Source organism: Cardiocondyla obscurior, linkage group LG19 (assembly GCF_019399895.1).
Source record: "Cardiocondyla obscurior isolate alpha-2009 linkage group LG19, Cobs3.1, whole genome shotgun sequence".
NCBI lineage: Eukaryota > Metazoa > Arthropoda > Insecta > Hymenoptera > Formicidae > Cardiocondyla > Cardiocondyla obscurior.
The window spans coordinates 3,577,766-3,598,607 of record NC_091882.1 but is presented as its reverse complement, the minus strand read 5'-3'; the positions used below and the strand labels follow the sequence as shown (position 1 = coordinate 3,598,607).

The 20,842-nt window shown below is 48.3% G+C and overlaps 1 protein-coding gene across 4 annotated transcripts in view; it reads right to left on the bottom strand.

Annotated features, from left to right (window-relative positions):
• The window catches only part of LOC139110075 (ankyrin repeat domain-containing protein SOWAHA-like), a 375,001-nt gene that overhangs the window by 269,208 nt on the left and 84,951 nt on the right, over nt 1-20,842 (bottom strand). For all 4 annotated transcript variants that reach the window (XM_070669630.1, XM_070669627.1, XM_070669631.1 and 1 more), the window contains exons 5-6: nt 20,536-20,574; nt 5,926-6,065 (exon numbers count right to left, since the gene is read on the bottom strand). The gene's annotated coding sequence lies outside the window, so the exon portion shown is untranslated. The remainder of the gene's footprint in view (nt 1-5,925; nt 6,066-20,535; nt 20,575-20,842) is intronic.

Genomic DNA, 20,842 nt, shown 5'->3' with positions numbered 1-20,842 from the left:
AGCCGTCAAGAGACGCATCTCAAAATACTTGCCCCATTAGTATGCGCGTACGTACACACCGACACGCGTGCACGTCGCCTCTATGGCCTCGTCTCGTCCTTTTTCTTTCCCTAGGGACGAAGAAGAAGAAAGGGATGGAACGTTCGCCGCTCGGCTTACCAGGATTATTGACGTTTTATTCCTAGACAATCTTACGACATTATTTACGGCGCGCCGGCGGTCGAGAACGCATGTATTTTTCAAGAAAATTATACGCATTTAGACGCGTCAAGAAAGCGGGGGAGAGAGAAAGAAATTATTTACTTATTAACATATTACGTAACGGAGACGTTTCTTAATACGTCGAGCTAGTAAAAGTACAGCCGACACCTACCCCTCGGCCGTATCAGAGAAAGGATACGCGTTGGACAAAATCGACGCAGGTTACATTCCGGTAAAACATTTTTCGACAGGGAGAAGCTCTAATAGCGACACGACCCTTTCGGGATCGTTCGCCCCGCGAACAATAACGACTCGAGAGGAGGCAGCCTATCACTCGGCAAGGAGAACACGAAGCGTCCCGTGGTCTCTCACTTCGGTGGTTATTTATCGGCGAGATAAACCGTCGTGGCTGTTAAACGTGCCGGTTTTAACATAAACACCGATAAGTTGACCGCGAGAGGCCCGACGACACTAACCAGACGCGAAAACCAGAACCTTAGACGAAGGCGAGCACATCTCGGGGGAAGGACTCGTGGTACCCCGTCTCGCTCGTACGACTCGAGCCTCGCGTCCCTCGTCCTTTCTCCTTCTCGCTCAGTCCGACATCCCAAGCCCCGTCTTTCTCCTTTGACAAGGACCGTTGCGTTAAAATGCTCGCGCGTGAGTACACTACCTACATATGCTTCGCTCGTTCGCCTCGTCAACGGTTTAAGCGCGCACACACGTGCAACGCAAGCGCGTGCACGTCCCCGCGGTGTTAATGCGCGCGGGCATCTGTATGCGTGCACCTAATATGCCACGTGAACACGCATGTAGCTGTACCTGAATTGCTTGACACATGCCGGCTTAACACCGTCGACGAGATTCAATGACGTCCGCCCGAAGGATATACCTAGTTCAAGCCCCTGATCGAGAATTGTACTTAATGCTCGAGATTCACTCTAGATTGCGACAGATTGATACAAAGTCGTCGAGGGATTTTCAATTTTTTTATTTTATTTTTATTCGTAACTGTTTCTGCAAATGTTGCATCGACGACAGAGCGGTTGCATTAAGAAGAAAAAGTTGTCGAATATCACCGGCGCGACGACGTTATAGATTCGTAATTTAATAAGAATTAATATCCGGCATCGCGTTTACATGCACGGTCGTAAATTTTTATCATATGTGTTCACACGCATGTTGCATATTTAATTACGCGAAAGATACGTTATTGGCTCAAGAAAATTCGTGTAAGCTGCGAAGCTGTGGTACGGGCGTTATTTTTAATTATCAACAATTGGCACAGAATGAAAGTTTTTCACGGCAGCTTCCACGAGAATATTCATACCAGCGATCTGTCGATTTTCTCTCTCTGAATTTTTAAAATTAATTTTCTGTTCTTTTATTTTTTTTTTTTTTTAATGAATAAAATAATTGCCTCTCAAAAAATAAAGCTTAAAAATTTTTGCGGTACTCGTAGCAACGATCGATGCAATATATAATACATATATTGTTACAAAAATTACACACGAAGCTGCCGTGACATCTTTTCCTGTTGCTTCTATATTTGACTTGCTAAGAATATTGTGACATTTAGAAACAATGTAGTTCAAATCACTAGTCAGCACGATTGTGCAATGCATTCGATTAAAACTGTATAATTAGGCAATAGCGGTCACTTGGCTATTTTGAATAACGCCAAACGTTACACTTTGAAGAACTTGTTACTATTGTAACTGTCCATACTACAAAATACCTATGCAACGCCTTTCTCTAACTTTTATGTAAATTATTAGCAGCGCGTTAAAAAGTATTTTACGTTCGAAAATAAAGAAAATTTTTTATCTAGAACTTCAAGAGTGGAGAACGAGGGAGTGAGAGAAGCGAGCCCTGCTCGCCCGTGTAAAATAAATTTCTTCGGACCTATTTATTTATAAAATACAATGTGACAAGCATAGGCGAAGCTTAAGCGGCTGCGAGAGAAATAAAGAGAGAGAGAGAGAGAGAAAGAGATTTAGCGTACGTTAGTCACGCGGTAATATATTACGGCCGAAGTGGTGGTCGTTGATGCTCTTTTGGGTTTGTTTGTCCGCAGCTTAATGGATACACCTCAAGGACTTTTCTCTCGTGCTTTATAGCCCGTGCGGAACCGCTTGGATTCCGTCCAATGTCCGTAACACTCGCCACGTTTACTTCAAGCATTCCCCCTTTACTTAACCAACACTTTTTTCCACCTGGATCTTGCGCAATCATTAGCCGCTCCCCGCGCCTCCCGTCCCACATTAACACGAAGTAAAACCGCGGTAATCCGGGTAGTTATCGTCTCGTAGCGACGATCATGCGAATATATTAACTGTGCCAACTTTGTTCGAAGCCACCGGTGGCCGGGGATAATTGCTCATAAGTATTAATTATACCGCCCGGTGGAATCTTACCATTTTACAGATTTCTTTACGGCCGGCGTTATCGCGCCGCGGAGGGCTCGCTTTCCTCGTAATGTCTCTGTTGCGACGGAATCGTAAAAGTAAATCATGCACGCATGGTCACGGGGAACGAATAATCCCGGCACTCTCGTACCCCCCTGCTATCTCCACGGATCCATTACTTCGCATCTCAGTCGCGATGATACACGCGATTCCACCTTGTTTCGCTTTATTTAATTTTCGCATCCGACCGCGAGCGCAAAGGAATCCCTCCGGCTCCCGCCCGTCAACTTATCGGAGGACATAGCCATAGCCGACGGCGCGGTCCCCGCGTGACATTAATACGTAACATAATTCGCCCAGCACTTATCCGCTACGAGCGTGGAAACGTCTTATCGGTTATCCGCTGCTAATTACGCTACTTGTCAAGATTCTTCCTGATTCCCGGCTCTACGATCCCTCCCCACTCGCGTGTCCCGCGAGATTATAAAACGCTCACGCACTCCGCGTCGTCGCCGTGGACGGACGCGCCGGAATAACTTTCTCGCGCTTTATCTGTACGCGCGCTCGCTCTCGCTTCCCGTTTTACCTGCGATAGCGCGTTTCTTCTGAGCGAACTCGTTTTTACGCGCAATTTTCCTACGCGCGGTCGAACGCGCTGAAATATTTGTCTGCCGCGTAACTCATCTGGACGTGAGGCTGACGCGCGATCAGAGCCGGTGAGATCGTCTGCCTTCATTTCGCTCGGTTAGGCCACGATGTGGAAATTGCGAGCGTCTAGGAAATTACGCGTCGTTCGTGCCATTCCCTGATCATGTTCGTAGGCTACCGTTACTTAACATCGCGCTTATACTCGCGTTCCCGGCGTTCTCGTGAAAATCACCCAGCGACATTTGCATACAAAGAACATCGTACCTCATGTTATAAAATCAATTCGACCATTTATATTTCGAATATTAATAGCGGAGCGTTTTGCATGCGGGATATGTTTCGTGTTATTACACGCGTCATTATGTCACAACTTCCGCGCACGACTGCGACTCTTCGGTTTCTATTTTTTTTTTCTTTTTTTTTTTTTCCTTTTTTTATCACCCTTCGCGTATACGACTTTGCATATCGCGTCTTCGGGACACGACAATGATGCACGCGATTCCAACGACCGGCCATCCCCTTTCTCCTTCGGTCGGCGTACCTCGGAGAAGCTTGTTAAAGCGAGCCGAGTTCCCGGATACTCACGAATTCTGTGCCAGCTGCTATTGCTGTTCAACGAGCATGTACGTCAACACGGGGATAATAATCATAAAGTTACGTGATAACAGGAGAGTGATTTTGAGCCGGCGAGAGATAGAGAAAGAGATAGAGAGAGAAAGGAGAGGGTGGACGGAGCAATTAGAGATTGTCGCGGTCGCTGAATGGAGCATATGTGAGTTAGAGCGAATGAATGACCGCTCTTCTCTTGCGGATTTCCCCTTCCTCTTTTATCAATCTCGAAAGACGTCCATTAAGTCGCCGCGGGTCGTGGCACGGCTAAGCGATTCACGTATATCGAATGAGATATGAGAGCGCGCATTACGAGCTGCTCGCTCAATGCCCGCTCTTGTTTTACGTAATGGCTCTGAAATTGAAATTTATGACGCAGGTTCCGCGGTATCGCCAATCAACGATGGAGTTGTATATTTGGAGGGAACAGTGGGCCTTTATCCTGGACACGCGCGCGTTAAGAGAGAAAGGTACATCGATAACTTGACAAAATTGTAAAAGAAACAGGCGATATATAAAGCAGCCAGAACGGAAATACGATAATCTGAAAATTATTTAGCACATTATATTTTATCTTTTTAATTTCTTTTCTTTTTTTTTTTTTCTTTGAAAGACTTTTTTTATTTTTATGAATATTATGTCCGTGTATCGTAAAGTTATATATGTTTTGTACATTGTTTTTTTGGCCGAGAGGATGTATATACCGCGTCTAGTGCCGAGGGGAAGACAGAAACGTTCATATACTATCGCGACGGCAGGCGTTAATTAAGTTCGAGTTAAGAGTTTGTACGGAACGGCGTCCCATCGCCCTCCCTCGCGTTCTACCGCGGGATTTTCCCTTTTCTCCCTTTCCCTTTTTCTCAGGACCATTGCTTTCAAGGCGATCCGCAGAACCCCGCTCTCGCGGTGCGAAGGATTGTTACGAAAGGATTTGCGGTAATCCTCGATCTAATTTGCATGCTGATGATAATGGATGTATATCCTCTCTTATTCCCCGGTTTTGTCGCCGCCTGCTACTTCTTCAAGTCGTGTTTGCGCGCCAGCTCGTTCGAAAGAAATGCAGGTGCCTGTTAATGTTTTATCAGGCCGCGCCGCATCTGCACCTGTCCCTTAAGGGCGGTCCGCGCCGCGGCGGACATTGATAAGAATTCAATAGGCGTGGGCACAATTTTAACCGAAACAGATGCCCGCGTGAATCATCGTAATTAATGCGAAGCTAGAGCCCTGGCCCGCGATCGCGCGAAGACGATATAAATCTTATATTAACGCAAGAAACCGGCGCGAAGTCATTAAAACCTTCCGAGAAGTCTGCATTAAGATTTCTCCTCGCGTTACGCAACCTGACGCTACGAAGAATATCGAAAGCGACACGGAGATAAAAATCGATACCCCCCGTTACACAAGTGGGACGCGGAGAGTAACCCGTGAGACGGAATCTGAATATTAAAATAATACACGCGTCGAGCGGACGCGAAACGTCCAGTCGCCGCGACCTCGCCGTCGGCTTAGCCGCGGCGAAACCTGCAGGTCAGGCCTCACCTACCTGTGGATTCATCGGCGAGGCATATGAAGGGGAACCGATACCCCCCTGTGGACGACGTATACCCGCGGCGATCGCATGCACCCGGGGAACCGAGAGAGCATCGCTCGAGGCGGAGCAAGTACGGAGCGGATAAAATAGGAAGACGAGGAAGAACGCCCACCATGGTCCCGCAGGCCTATCGGAGCCGACGCCGATGGGAAAAGAACTCGGCTGTTAACAAGATGGTGCTCACTCTCGACACCGCGTCGTGGTCGCATAGCGATCGCTTTCACGGCCTCTCTCGTGCGGTCGAAGACGCGACCGTGCGGCGCCTTCTTCTCCTAGCCACCTCTCGCCTCCACCATCCCACCCCTTCAACATGGCCGACTTCCCTCACCCTTCGCCGATCTCTTCTTCGGTAACCTCGCTCTCTCGCTCTCCGTCTCTCTCTTTCCCTCGCGAGCCCTTCGTCTCCGGCCGATCCCGCTTCTCGCAGTCCCGGCTAAGACTTTTCGAGTATTCGTGTAATCTACTCACCTGCGACAGCACTTTGTTCGGGCATTATCGAGTACACGCTGCGTATAGATAGGTAGCCCTCACGAAACAGCTCCTGTGCCGAAGATAGGCGACTTCTCAGAATCGGCGAGCTCACGGCGTGCGGGTTAAATTACAAGCCACTGAAACAGAAAAAAAAATACATATATGTAGAATATAAAATACAAGCTTCTTATAATTATAAACTCGGCGAGAATAATTATTTAATTTTAAATACATGCGACGGTTTGTATCTAGATCTGCTCCGATTTTGCATTGATCGAAAAAAAAAAAGGAAAAAAAAAAAAAGTTCTCGATGTACAACGTTATACATTGGAGTGATTACAAGTAGCTTTTTAAGACCGGAGAACACGCTACCTGAGCATTTACAAGTAGGTCAACGAAGTGAAATCAGTAGACGTCACTAATAGCTGATAACGGAGGAAGTGGCGGGCCACGCAATCAGTTGCTTATCGCGGATCCGTGCTTCGTGGAGAGCGCGCTTTATATTTTTAAAATTCCAAGTCAATCCCGATACCATCTCCAACGCGAGTCAGTCACGCGTAAACGCGCGCAATAATCGCGAGACAGAAGTATTGCGAGTGATTTTGCTAAAGTGAGCTTTACTCGCCGCTACGAAATTTTCGCGATTAATTTTATTTTATTGACCGCGCCGAATAACTTTCTTGGATCGCGGCGTCGCCGAGCTCGAAATATTTTGTAACTCCGTATTCTCTTGACGGCGCGATACTTTCCTCGGTCCAAAGACCTCCGCGTGCGTCGGACGATCCTGAATGCCTGGCGCGAGGGTGGAAGCACGCGCGCGTCGACCCTCATGTAAATTGCTTCATACCACGAAGACTCCACTCCGCTCGGCGAATACGGGAAAGAAACGCTCTTACAAGCTCGAGGGCGAGGCGAGGTGCAGGAATGGAGAACCTTCTGGTTTACGAGCGCGATATGACCGCGGCTCCCCGGACTTTATATTACTTCGCGCCATTTGGGGGCCGACTCTCACCCCCGCCGATCAATGCGCTCGGTCTAAGGACGTTCGTTTCCACCGAGAACATCTCGCGGACCAAGTCGAGCTCGGCGATTTGCTCTCCCGCTTCCCTCGCGCGCCGCGTGTTAAATCAAAAGGCGGCAAGATGGATTTTCGATGTACTCGGTAAACTCCCGGGCGACGTACTCGGGCGCCGTGAGCCCTTTCATAATTTGTAAGCTAATCTAACACTGTCGCTCGTTTAATCGTTTGATTTATGCGAGAGGACTAATGATCTTTAGTAGTCTTTAGTATTGATTTGTCGGAGGCGCGAAGGGACACCTTACGTATTCTCTTCCGCAAGTAAAAATAGGCTGGAAATATATATATATATATTTTTTTTTTTACGTCCACAAGCAAGCTTCGCGATCGAATATATTTGCGTGGCGATGCGTCCGGCAATCGATGCAAAATGCATAAGCGACACGCCCTACGCGTAGCACCGATATCGCGAACCAAAGAAGCGGCCGCCTAAGTTAATATTTCTGCGGGCGAGATATTGCATAAACGGAAAAAAGGATCGACCGCCAATAAAACGAGGCGTTACCCGCCTATGGAAGGTATGTTCCGATGACGTCCACACGGGACGGCGGCTCGTCCGCTTTGAAGGTCGTCGTCAACGAGGACCACCGGCCTCCCTCCACACGCAACAATATACGGTGGCGCTAAAGGCCCTCTCTTTCTCCCGGTGAATGCCGTAGAATTTATTGGCACACCAGCTGCGGCCGGCTATATCGCCCTCTTCTTCCCTCCCTCTTTCCCTCGGACTTATAAATGTAAACGAAAATCTGTAACGTCCGTGGCGTGGTTGGTGAGGCGTGCACGGGAACGCAATCCACCTCTAAAAGCGGCGCCTATCCTATCGATGCCGAAGAAGCTGAGGTAGGTGAGGGAAGGGAGGGGGGGAGGGGGTGAGGTGACTGGCGATCGGATTTAAAGGGAGCCGTTGATCGACCAACAAGTGGCGGCGGCTGCTTCAAAGGATCTTTCTACCGTTCTACTCTCTCGTTTCTGTTAACCTCGATTCTCTTATTCTCTTTATCTTTGTTATTTCCGTCTCGCTCTACCCCTCTCGCGACTCACTCTTTCTCTTTCTCTCTCTTTCCCTCGCGACAATCGGTCCGGCCGATGTGATATTTTCTCCTAAATGCCCACACACCTCTAGTCGCCGTGTCTCATCCATTAGATTAGGTGTCCAAGCCCGGCGCGGGATGCCGAGCCGCACGAAAAAGAGATTCCCGGGGCAGTCTGGTACAGAAGACGAATCAAGGAGAGGGAGAGAAAAAAGGATAAAGTCGATAGCGCGACACGACCACTCTCCGGCTTAATGATGTGCCGTGCTAGCGATCCACTTCTACACTCCGCACCCGAGGACGCAACCGTTGAGAATGCGCGGAGGTTTCTTTTTCACGTCGAACTCCGTACTCGAGCCGGTCGATTTCCTCTTTTCAACCTTCGCGACTACCCTCTAAAGCCCCTCGACACTGCGAACTTATGTTTCACGACGACTCAAACATCGGCAATCTTGCGCATTGTGGAACAATTCTGAATGATAATACGAACCGCCGTCTAACACGCCGTCAATTTTTGTATTACGAGACGAGGAAATAAAAAAAAAAAAAAAAAACACGCTTAGATACCTTTCTCGATTTTCGGCACTTTCGATCTCGATGACGATTTCCGCCGAGTGCGAGTAACCGAATACAAAAAAAAAAAAAAAAAAAAAAAAAAGAAGACAAAATTAAACGCTCGTTGATTTCGCGGGAGTTGAAGGGCTGCTGATCGTGCGGCAATTCGCATAAGGGGCGCACTCTGGGACAATTCGCAGGTACCCATAAATTATATGGCCTTGCCATTACCAGGGCATTTTGTGATAACGCAAGCGTACGCAGGGCAGCGAAGGCGAGCGGGAGGGCAAGCAGGATAGGAGGGCGTAAAAGGGTACAACGCCAATCGCGAACTGCGCGGGGTCGCAGGTCCGCCTACATCTGTTGGGTCCATATAATCGTTTATACGGGCGAGCCAGCTGATGCCGGCTTTCCCTCCCTCCCTCCCCCCGTTTCCTCCTCCTCTTCCCCCCCATATCCCCCTTTCGCCGTATAACCAACTTGTATGCAAATTATATTCATGCAATGGGATCTCGTACGATTACGTTGCCGGTACCCGGGCGCGAGTTTACAGCGGCAACACGCGTATAAACCTCCGCCGGATAGATAGCCGTGTTTCCGTATGGAGGTGTAAGTGTGGCGCGGCGCCGCACGCGCAATGTGCGAGAGACCGCGCCGCGTTACACGTGCGTGCGTGTGCAATGTGCACGCGAAAGGATGGCCCGCGCCTGCCTTCGTCCGCGTCGTTATGCACGCACACGCGTTTCGTGTGCGAGCGAGCGACGCGATGCGAGCAAGGGAGCAGTATCTGGCCGGCGTTCAATTATGTACCGGGGCCTGCCGCTTACCAGTAATTTCCCGAATACAGCGATAATCGCTGTTATTATCATGGCGCGCTCCTTCTAGTTCTCCGCCGCCCGCGCGCGTACTGTTGCGAGGGAATGCGCGCCGACGGCTCTCTCGCGTTTCGCTCTGCTGGTGACGTTCACCCGCGACGTCGAACGACCGTCGTTACGCCGCGAAGCGAACGGGGGGAGGTTCCAGTTTAATCGTCGCCGCGTTTAATTCGTAATCCGCCGCGTCGTTTTCGCGGTTGAAGATTCTCGTATCCGTCGTTCAAGCGCGATGATTTTACGTGGACGCCGAGCGGAACCCAGACGATCCCCCGATTACCGAGAGAAGACAAGCTTCTCGTGAAAATGCAATAATATAAATAATTTCGTACGCCTCGCCGTCAGATTCTATCTCCTCGGATGTAACGGTTGCGTCATCCCGTGCCCAAGGTATTCTCGTTCTACATTATTTTCGGATAAAATTGAATAAAGTAAAGGCGCGTTAAGTGGCCAGCCGGCCTGGTGCGCGACCGCGCCCAACGAAATCAGCGAGGAGGCACTAATTACGCGTCGCAGCGGAGTCGCATCTCTGTCGTTTCGACGCGCTGGTCACGCGAGCATTTTATCTTAATTCGCGGAATAAATTTTATTTTTTTCTCTCTCGCGAGAGCGGGGCTCCACCTGGCCTCGTGGAAGCAGCTTATCGCGCGATAACTTCGGACGCATAAACTAGTACGGCAAATTAAACTCGCTACTTATCGCGCAAGGAACATCGTATCCTTTCACGCACGCATACAACCGGAGGCGCGCAAACGCGTATAGATACGCGCGCGTGTAATACGCGTCGCATATTACACTGTAGTACTACGACGAAGACGGCGACGACGACGGATTCCCGTCGCTGCAATTTCTACGATTACAGCCGCACTTAACCGCGAGTACAAGCCGGTCCCTGATACCGGTGGAAACGCCAGCAGTCTTGTTAGATCGACGGATCCGCCGTATTATTGCGAGACTATGTCGAGCACGTATATCCTCCGCGTTCGGATTAATACCCAACGTTTCGAAGTGATAACACACCCGTGGAACCCCCGTTGTAGGCTATCGTAATTGTAACATCTCTGCGAGCTAAATGCGATCCTCACTTGTAATCCATTGTACGTGTGACGTGGTCGAAATTCACTTTGCAGCCTAACGACGGATTTCGATATGTACATCGGTACACCGCTGCGTGCGCGTCAGCGTTGTAATTATAAATAAAATTATTATTAACGAGAGAAAAAAAAAACCTCGATTATTTTCGTGCTTTAAAAAGAAAAGGGAAAAAAGAAAGAAAAACGGTAGAGCTCTTAGTCCACGGAATGCGAGAGAATCCGAAAATCTCTCGATAGCGTTGAGCGGTGCATTAAGCCGATTTTTGTCGTATTCGTTCTACGAGAGACGCCGCTAATGCGTCTTTGTTTCCGCAGGTATCCGCGGAACTAATTGGATAGAGGTCGCCAACGTAGGAGATAATGGATATTAATTACCGCGCCTTACTTTCCGCAGCATTAAACATTTTCTTAAAGGAGAGAGAGAGGGGGGGGAGGCAGGGGATGGGTGCCGCGGAGGTCGACAGGGATCCACCATCCCTCATTGTTAGCCCCTTTAAAAAGACGCCGTCCCCGTTAAGTATAATAAGTATGAAATCTGCAGGCAGCTCGGCACGCCGTAGTCCTCCTCGTCTTCGCCGTCGTCTTCGTCGTCGTCTTCGTTGTCGCCGTTGTCGCCGTCGTCGTCAGAGTCGTCGTCCGTCTCGTCGTCCTCTTCGCTCCCACACGCAGACTATTTTCAGCCCTGTGTGCGCGTTCTCCTTATAATCCATCTAAATTTTAAGAGCGGATCAGCGAATCCCCCGGAAAACTTTGCCACGGAGTTGCCGCGGTAATCCATTTAAATAATTCCCGTCGAGCCAACAGCGCGAAAGGGGTTTTCTTCCGCGTTGAGAAAGTCGATCGTCGTCTTTCCTTCGTCGCGTCACTTCAAGGGTGGCAAGAGTCTTCTCGCGTAGGTTGGTACATTGAAAAGTTACGGGGGTCTAAGAGCTTTGATGCGGATGCGCTCGAAAACTCGAAGCACTACCGAAAGAAACGTGTTTCCACAACGAATTTCGAATATACCGGTCGCGAAGTAATTAAAAATGTTTTTCTTTCTTTTTTTTTTTTATTTCTGTTACTTTGGCAATTTTCACGCGCGGTAATTATTTAATTTCGCGTTAAATTATATTTTTTACGGTGATTAACTTGGCAAGATAAGTAACGAGAACAGCCGAAAAAAAATTCTAAATTTGTTTACCGAGATAAAGCGATATATCTAAGCCGCAGAGATATACGTGTTTCGTTCCGCGTTCTCACCTAATAGATCGCATTCTCGTGCGATGGACTAAGTTGTTAGCGAGTTGCTGACGCGAGGAAGCCGGCTCAAAGCGAAGACTGGTCTCGTCCACGAGGACGCTCTCGGGCTGCTCTCAGTCCTGCACACGAGCGCCGATAATTCATTGGGACCTCTGGCCTTACAACGTGACACAGCCGCGAGAAGCGTCCAAGCGTACTCGAATGATTAATGAAGAGATGCAAAATGCACTCGGATTAGCGTCTGTTGATGTGCCAAGCTTGGCCGCGTATGAGTTGCAACAAAGATTTCTCCATCAGTCGTCGAGATATTCATACTCTTGCTAATGTTTTCAACTTGAAACGAAAAATTCTACATATCGTCAAGAATTATTTATAATATTATTTTGTACCGTTGAGTATTTTTCTTAAATAAAAACTATAAAAAGAAAAAAACTTGCTACATTATTTCGTTAACTCCTTCTGACTCCTACTTTCCACCAAATCGATCGAATTAAAAATCGACGAGCGATAAAAAATTCGTGCGCATTCGCGACCGGTTCAAGAGGCGCGAAAGAAGAACGCGGTTCTACGCGAGCACGCGAGAAAATAAGTATCGTCGCGGGTTAACAGCCGGGGCAGCCGCATTCCGCGTCTGCGACGACGTCGGCTGAAGGAAAGAGGATCGCCCGGGGAGGCGTTCTCGTTAACGAAAGCGTCGACGGCGAAACTATTCCCGTCCGTTCGCGCCATGAATCTCGCCGGTGTCTTCTTCCTTGACCTGCCGGACTCTCTTCTCTTGGACTCTGTCGATCTCTCCTCCCGAGCTGTTTCGCGCTGTCACCGACGGATACGTTACACTCGCCTCCGAGACGGCCGCGGCGCGTCGATGATTTGTTGCCGGGGCGGGTTCTCGCGAGGCGTAAAAATGCGTCGCGTTATTTCGACGCGAATGCACGTGGTACCGTTCACCTCGCTGACCGAGCGTCTGGCACAAAGTGCAAACCAGCCACTATGTTGACGACATAAGACACGTGTTCCGTGCTTGCAAAGCACCGTGCCAGAGAAAACCGAGCGAGACACCGTACGGCATTTTTTTTTTAAGATAGTCAGTCCTCGCGCTTGTGTGTCATCATTTAAGTAACGTAAGTAACGTGCGTGCGAAAATAAAAACGGTACTAAGACTCGAACAAAAAAAAAGAAAAAAAAAATAACCTATTAATTTTATAACGAAATAAATTCTAATTTATCAGCTCTCGGAAATTTATCGAACAGTGTTCGGTGAAATAATACGCCGGAATCTGAATCGTTAATTCACCGCGGGAACGTATTTGATGGTAAGCCACGAGACGGTGACCCGTGTCGTCCGAGGATTTAGTAGGGCCTCCCTTCTCGGTTTCGTAAGTGATCACTCACCGATGTCATCGGTACCGACCGAGAGGCAAACAAACCTGCTACCTTGTCTTGACCGTAGGGCGAAGGTGGTGTCACCATAAACGAGCTGTCGAGCCCTTGACGAATTCGAAGGGGGAAGTATCGCGTCGCCCCGAGAAAAGAGATCGCCTCGCAATCTGTGGTGAAGGTAAAGCGCGAAATGGAGCCGAACGCGCGCTGAAGAACGTCGCGATAATTCTTAATCGTACGGAACTCGACGTTTCTTACTCGAAGAAGGCGCAGGGGGGAATGAGAGAACTTGGAATAAGGATAGTCGGGAAGCAGCAAAGGAACAGGCGGTCTCTCGAGTGTCGAGAGGACGTCGGGACGTCGTGGGAGGGTTTCCGATACCGCCACTTAATGCCGTGGCTCGAAATTAATTAAACTTTTGCGTTCTTCCCGGAGCGCCATGGCGCGGGAGCCGCGCGCCGTGGAAATAAAACGTTGATGACACGGCAACCCGGGTTCCGCAAAGCCCACCCTGCCTGTCGCGTCGGCGAAAGGCGCGCCCTTAATAGGAAAAAGGTAAACGAATTCTCACGCTGTTCCTGCGCTCTGATAAAGCAAAACGGCCATCCTCGCCATCTCGCGCTTGTACGACAATAAGATGCGGAAAGAACGAACGGAAGAGAATGCATGACGCGGGAGGAAAGAAAAATGTGCAAAGAGAGAAGAAGAGAAATACCGTACATTCTTTTCAACGTGATCGCGCTGAATAAACACTGAAAAATTTATCGTCGTGTTGAAATTAAGCCCGAATTCCGGGTCCTGCGTTAATGTATAATCAGGCTAACATTCGCCGCTTATTACCGCCTCGCGTGCTCTCATAATTACCGGACAACGCTGTTTAAATATAAACGACTGGCATCGCGCCTTCGGTGAGCCTTTCCGGTTATTCAATCGTTGGCGCGCGAGTCACACAGGAGTTCAAAGTGATGTATATTTATAAGTTCGTTAGTTGGAAAAAAGAAAAACGAAAGGAGCGGCAAAAAAACTGGCGAATTTGCGCTTCTCTCGTGCCGGCCCTTGATTTCTTGCCCTGCGTTTGCATTGCTCGCTCGCAGTGCATTCGGAGAATACGAAAATGGATGAATATCGATTTATTTGATATCACAGCGGCAACGATAAAAATTTAGAAAGCAGCCCCGGACAATTTCGAAAACAAACACAACGTACTGATTTTTCTCTACATATGAAATTAATTAATTAAAATTTTGAAGAAGAAAAAAAAAAATTAAACTATTATAAATATGTGTAAAATTGATTAAATGTAATTTTTAATGTATATATTTATTTTTTAATTGCTACAAATACGTCGATAATTTTATCTTCGAAATATGAGATTTTATTGATTTTCCGGTTTCCGGTGGCATCGCGTTTGACCTATAAATGAGATTTTATCGAATATTATTCACGGAATAAAATAACATAATCGTGTCCGATTTGTAATGCCGCCGTAATGAATTCGATGGCGAGCACAATTCGTTGCAATTTCACAGACTCCTCCTATAATCCGACCGTCTCCTCTTTTTCACCATTGAGGGTCTCCTAAACACGGCTTTCGCGTCGGCGCGTCCTTATCCTCGAAATTGTTCCCATTCGAGGATGAACCGCTTGCGCGTCCCTGAAAGACTCGTTCGCGCTTATAAATCTCAGCCCGAAGCGACGATAGCGGCGGATGGCAAAGAGGAACGAAGAAAACGGAAGACGCAGAAGGAAGCCGGTGAATGCGAACGAAAGGGAGAAAGGGAGACTAGAGAGAAGGCGAGACGCGTCTCTCACAAAGCGCTTCACCCGCCTCTGCGGCCACAAACAACCTCTTTATGGAGTCGGATCTGAAACCGCTTCGCGAAAGACAGAAAGAAAGGGGGAGCCCGAACGGGGGAAGGGGGGGGGGAGGAGGGAGAGGAAAAGGGGGCAGAACCTGTCTTCGGAATTCCTAATTCTTCGAAACCGTCGGAGAATTCCCGAAAAGTTCCATTCAGGACCAGCGATCTCGAGCATATCATTAGCACCGTTTCCAGGTACTCCGAGGGCTCGGGGAGGCTCGCGTGAATGGTGCGTTCGGGTTTACTGACTCCTGTCCGCCTCTTCTTCTCCTCCGCCCTTCGATTCGGCGATCCTGCTCTTTCACGGAACGAAATTTCTCTATCCGTCCTCGTTGCTACCGTATTTTCGTCTAGCTTTGGCTTCCTCTCCTCTTCCCTCGCTCTCGTCCGAGCTGCCGCTCTCTTTTTCAACCTCGCGCCGCGCCGCGATCTTTCGTGGACCGCCTCTCACTATTTGGCGAAAGAGAAAAAACCGGGCAAGTGTAGCACGGTGGTGTCGTTCGGTTTTGTTAAGAGGATGAAAGTCTGTGACACGCGCTGCTGCAACAACGGGTCCAGAAGCAGGCTTCTTCAATGGCTCGAGAATAAGGTTCTTAGGTCTGTAGGTGCGTATCGAATCGGACGATGACAAGGGAGATCACTTGAATGGCCCATACAAAATTCTCTTTAATCACGATTTTAATACCGCTCGAGGTGTCTAACTTTATATCGCGCTTTACCGTCGATAATTTTTTAACCTTTCTTGCAACTTTGAACTTTATTCATTACGATGCGCATTATCATAAACTCCGGCGAGTAGTTTGTAAATAAATTTAGCAAGGTGATCGATTCATTTTTTTTTATAACGACTAAAGTATATATATATCTTTACATATAAAATATATATATAAAGAGATATGCTCGATAAGATTATTTACGAAGATTCGACTATTAGCTTCTTTTTAATATTGTAAATAAATATTTTTAAACGCTCGGAATTTATCAATTTTTTAATGTCTAATCGTCTAATATTTCATAAGCCCCGATTAAAATGCAGTGGCTGTGCAAACGTGTTTACGTTCGATTTCACTATATAGCCGGCTCGATGCGTTTCGAAATCGTTGTCCAATTCCCTGATACAGATAGCCCGAACATCCGACCGATCGATGTCGTGGGTGGTCAATAACGAGGACAGCTGTGAATGAGTCCAGTGTTCGATGACTCGTTTATGCACGTCGTTATCCGCTTACACGCGAATATCCCAATGACCCAAGGCCGCGCTCGGACAAAAACCATTTATTGTTCTTCGTGACTGCCGGCACGGCGAGCGGTGATATCGATGATAGAAAATGGATACGAGACAAACAGCGGCGCGCTTGTATTTTAATGAAAGTAAAAATACTTTAATCAACCGGACTACGTTGATTTATTATGCCGAGTTCGCGCAGCGTGCGAGACGTTTAAAACAATTGGCAGACGTTATTTGAACGTCATCCAAAGTCGTGTCGAAAGCGGCGGATTAAAAAAAACGTAACTAATAGCCTATTAAAGTTACAAGGCTACCGCGTGTTAATGGATCAGTTAACGAAACAGATTTCGCAACATAAACAAGCGTCCTAATTTTACAGATTGAATTTGTGTATCGGTAACACAATACTTGCTGTCGCGATCGTACATCTGTAGTACTAATTAATCTCATTTGCGAGAACATCGTTTTTTTTTTTTTTTTTTTTTTTTTTTTTTTTTTTTTTTAAATGATATTTGTTCGACGAATTGACCGGATTCGCAAGTATCGCGCTGCGCGTCGCGATTCGCCTCGTTGTAGCGGGTGAAAACATTGACGGGGGCCGACGAGCGGGTTGACAGCGGGGCGAAAAGTAGACGGGGGTGGGACAACGTGCATGCAGGTTAATAATAATTCGCGACCGGGCCGGCGGTGTCCGGATAAGATAACAGGAAAGGCTGCTCGTAATAGGCGGTAGGTACGGTATGTATTTTGCCCTACGAGAGAGACGGCGGTAGCGCGAGGGACGGCCACGGAAACGGGACGAAAGATGAGGTTGAAGAGAGGAAGAGAAAGAGACGGGTCGAGCGGAGGGTGAGGGGGAGACGGAGGGAGAGAGAAAGAGAGAGAGAGAGAGAAAGCTAGGCGTGTGCGCGGCGTAGAACATACGCTTCATTAACGGATCATCTCGTGTTAATATCTACTTTATCCCGGGGCTGACCGTATCAGCTCTGGCCAGGCGCGCGGATACCAACGGATACCGACGCGGGTACCAACGGGACACGCGGCGCGGGCCTGCAATCTACCCTATCTCGTTGGCGCATCATCGTTCGCCGCTACGTACCCTAGTGCCATACCGAACCGCCGCGCGTCTCTTTTCACCTCGGCGAACTTTCCTCGATCACCGGCTGCGCCCGTTCTTCTTTCGTCGCCGCGCCCTTTCCGCCGTGCGCTCTCTGCGTTAACAAACGGGCGGATAGCAACATCAAACTAATTTTTTTTTTTTTTTTTTTTTCTTATTTCGCAAAAATTTAGTTTACGAATTTTGTAAACTTTTTTCTTTCTTTTTTTTTTTTTGTAATAAAAGCGTTTTGAAATTTGGCGGACTGCAACACGCGTTGACCGCTCGTTTAAATAACTTTCTCTCGCACCGATAAGACTTAACATGACGCGATATACATCTTCGACAATCGACGCGGCGGTTTCGTCGGCAATTTTCTCCGGAGTTTCTTCCTCGCTTTTCATCGACTCGCGAATACGGCGTTCGCGATCGTGGGGACTACCGTATGCGAATTTACTGGCGATACGTGCGCGGCGAGAGCGAGCGTGTCGAAGAGAAACGACGGGGGGAAGGGGGCAAGGATAAGTGAGGGAAAAGGTGTTCGGGCGATGGTGCCTCGAGGGTTACGAGCACCGCGGGGCCACGCGCGCCCTGCGACTCGTATAACATCGTAATCGCAATGACAGTAATAACGTCTCGTAAAGTCTTTTTACATAATCAACATTATTCACAATTTAGGAGCGAATGGGCCACCGGGAACGGGAGCGCCCGAGAAGACCGGGATGCTGAACGTCGGTAGGGGTGGTGACAATAGCGGGGGTGGTTTGCGCGGCGACGGTAGGTAGCGTAGAGGAATGGCTTGTGTGGTCTCTCGAAGCACGGCGGAGAATACACCACCCTACCTTCCCTCCCTTCTATTCGTGCGTTTCCTGCCCGATGACGAAGTGGGCATAACCACGTGCTCGTGGAACGCTGCCACGGAGGGCGGAGGGGTGCTTAGACAAACGAGCCCCTTGTGGGGTGTTCCAAAGGATATTCTACCAACCGACCGTATCGCGGCTGCCCGGGCATTGCTGGCAGGATATGTAATAGTATGTACGTACTCGCGTAATATTAGAGCTCCCTCGTAGTTTGTCTGCTAACGGGGGTAGGTAGGGGAATGACGAGCGAGAATTACCTCCATTTACACGTTTGGTTTAGACGAGACTGTCAGTATTCAATCGTCAGCCTGCATTAAGATCGCGCGATAAATTTACCTCCCCCGGTTGAAACGCTACCGCGCGGAGATGCGCCTCGAAATTCTAGTCGATTAATTTTAAAAAAAGATCCACCGTTGTCGGTGTAATATAGATACGATTTCGTCGCGCGGCTATCAATTTTTTATTAAATCTAATACGTACGCTCTCGCGCGATACGTGATTTCCTTTCGATCGCCGTTAAATAATCACGTTGAAATAATATAACTTTTACTCCGCGGTTACACGAGCTTCCATTTTTTATTCCGCCCTTCAATAATTAATGATACCTTCGACACCTAGTACGACGAAAGTTAGTAAGCGAGGAGACGAGGAGATACGCGAATGCCATAAAAGATACAGACGTACTACCGGAATGTTTGTCTTAGGGCCGAGGGGCTCTAAGCTGGTCAAGAGCGAGGTCCAGGAAGTGGAGCCGGGAGAGAGAGTGGCCAGAGGTTGTAGATAGAGTAGGTTGGCCGTACCGGTAGTCAGCTGCTGTCAGTCCAGTCCATCCGTCCGTCCGTCCGTTCGGGGTCCGTTCCAGCCAGACACGAACCCCACCGCCTTTCGAGGTCGGAGGTGGATACACGCTTTTCTACTTAGCGAAGGGGCACCCCCAAGGGGGTTGAAGGCCGAGACCCACCCTAATTGCGTCCGAGAGACCGGACAAAGCGCGACTCGTGTATGTGTGCGCGCGAGCGCCCGGTCGAAGGAGCACGGAGGTGGAGGAGAAGCCGGAGGAAGCCGGAGACGGCGGAGGGAGACGAAAGGGACGGTTATGTCCGGAGCCCAGGCGTTCAGTTCCGGTTCCCACCTCTTGTCCGTCGGGCTACTGCCCTCTGGCAGTCGACACGGTGTACTACAAAGTTTGGCGGACTGAATAAACTTGGCGGCCGACCCTCGGACAACTTGGAAAAACCAGACAACACGATGTGAAAAGGCACGAACCGGAAATAAAGGAGCCGGCGAACGAGACGGCGTGCTCGCGGTCATCCCGGTCTATGCAACGCTCTTTGTAGAAGAGGCATTATGTCTCCTCGCACTAATATCTATACGCACGAAAAACATATTAAACGTACGGCAAATTAACTCGTATCTATCTTGCAAAGCGCGACGCACGACGTATCTAACGAGCAAATTAAATAAAGAATTTTCTCAAGATCGTAATCAACGGCACCGACAAGTTTAATTATTATTAATTAATAGTGCCCTACGTAGAACAATGTAATTAAATAAACAATGAGAAGATTTATGTTAAATTTTGAAACAAATGCAAACGGAAGGAGATCTGCGTTTCTTTTTCTGACGCGGGCTACTCGAATGTCATTGTTTCAGCGCTCGTGCCGTATCAAATCCGGAAGGCATCAAGACGAAGACAACGTTCACGCGTGTCCGCGGCAGTCGCTCGTGCCTCGACGGAACTTTGTGAATCCTGGTGAGCACACCAGCGCCTCTCGCAGCAAGACAAGAACCCCGATGGAGGCGGAGTTCGAGGTACGGCCTTCTGGCGTACGCTCCTCCCATAAGCTCGCAAGCTGCCGGGGCAGGCAACACAGTCGAACGGCACCTATATGGATCTTGGAAGCTTGGACCCGGGCCAACCTAGCGCAACCTGACGGCAAGTGCCGTGAACGTGCCACCTATTCCGTTGCCTGGAGTCGAAGCTTGTGGACCTGTCCTGTCGTTCGGGTTGTCTGACACTCTGTCGCTCGTTCCCTCACGTACCCTAGCGTGTCCTCGCGCCGCGAAATGAAAGAAAGTATGACGCGAATTCGCACCTACACGGCCCATGCCTCACTCTAATTATATTTCTATCAGCGCATGAGACGGTAAAGACGGTACGCGCCGTTATGTTTCTAACGTACATAAAAAAGTTAAATAAGATCATTGAATTTTAATAATACTAGTAGAAATCATACGCGCGCTACGCGCTCGTTATTTTTTAAGAGGCCCTATTTAAAACTACATAATTAAAAAAAAAAAATTATGTGACTTACCAAATCTGCATTCAGCAAAATTGTAAAGGCCGCCGGTAACTGTAACATAAAATAAAAAACATTAATGTAGACATGCCAGTATAGTTATTATAATTAATAAGATTATAATAATATTTAGATAATAATAATTAATAAGATAACAAGCAGATAACAATTATTTGAGAGCGAGATTAATGAGATTAATTCAGACGAATCTCGCTCTCAAATAATTATAATTTTCATTCTTATCGCGGCTTATAAAACAACGCGTATTAATATCCGGTCGATGGGACGAGATGCGCGAAGGAAGCTGGTATCTCGTTGCACT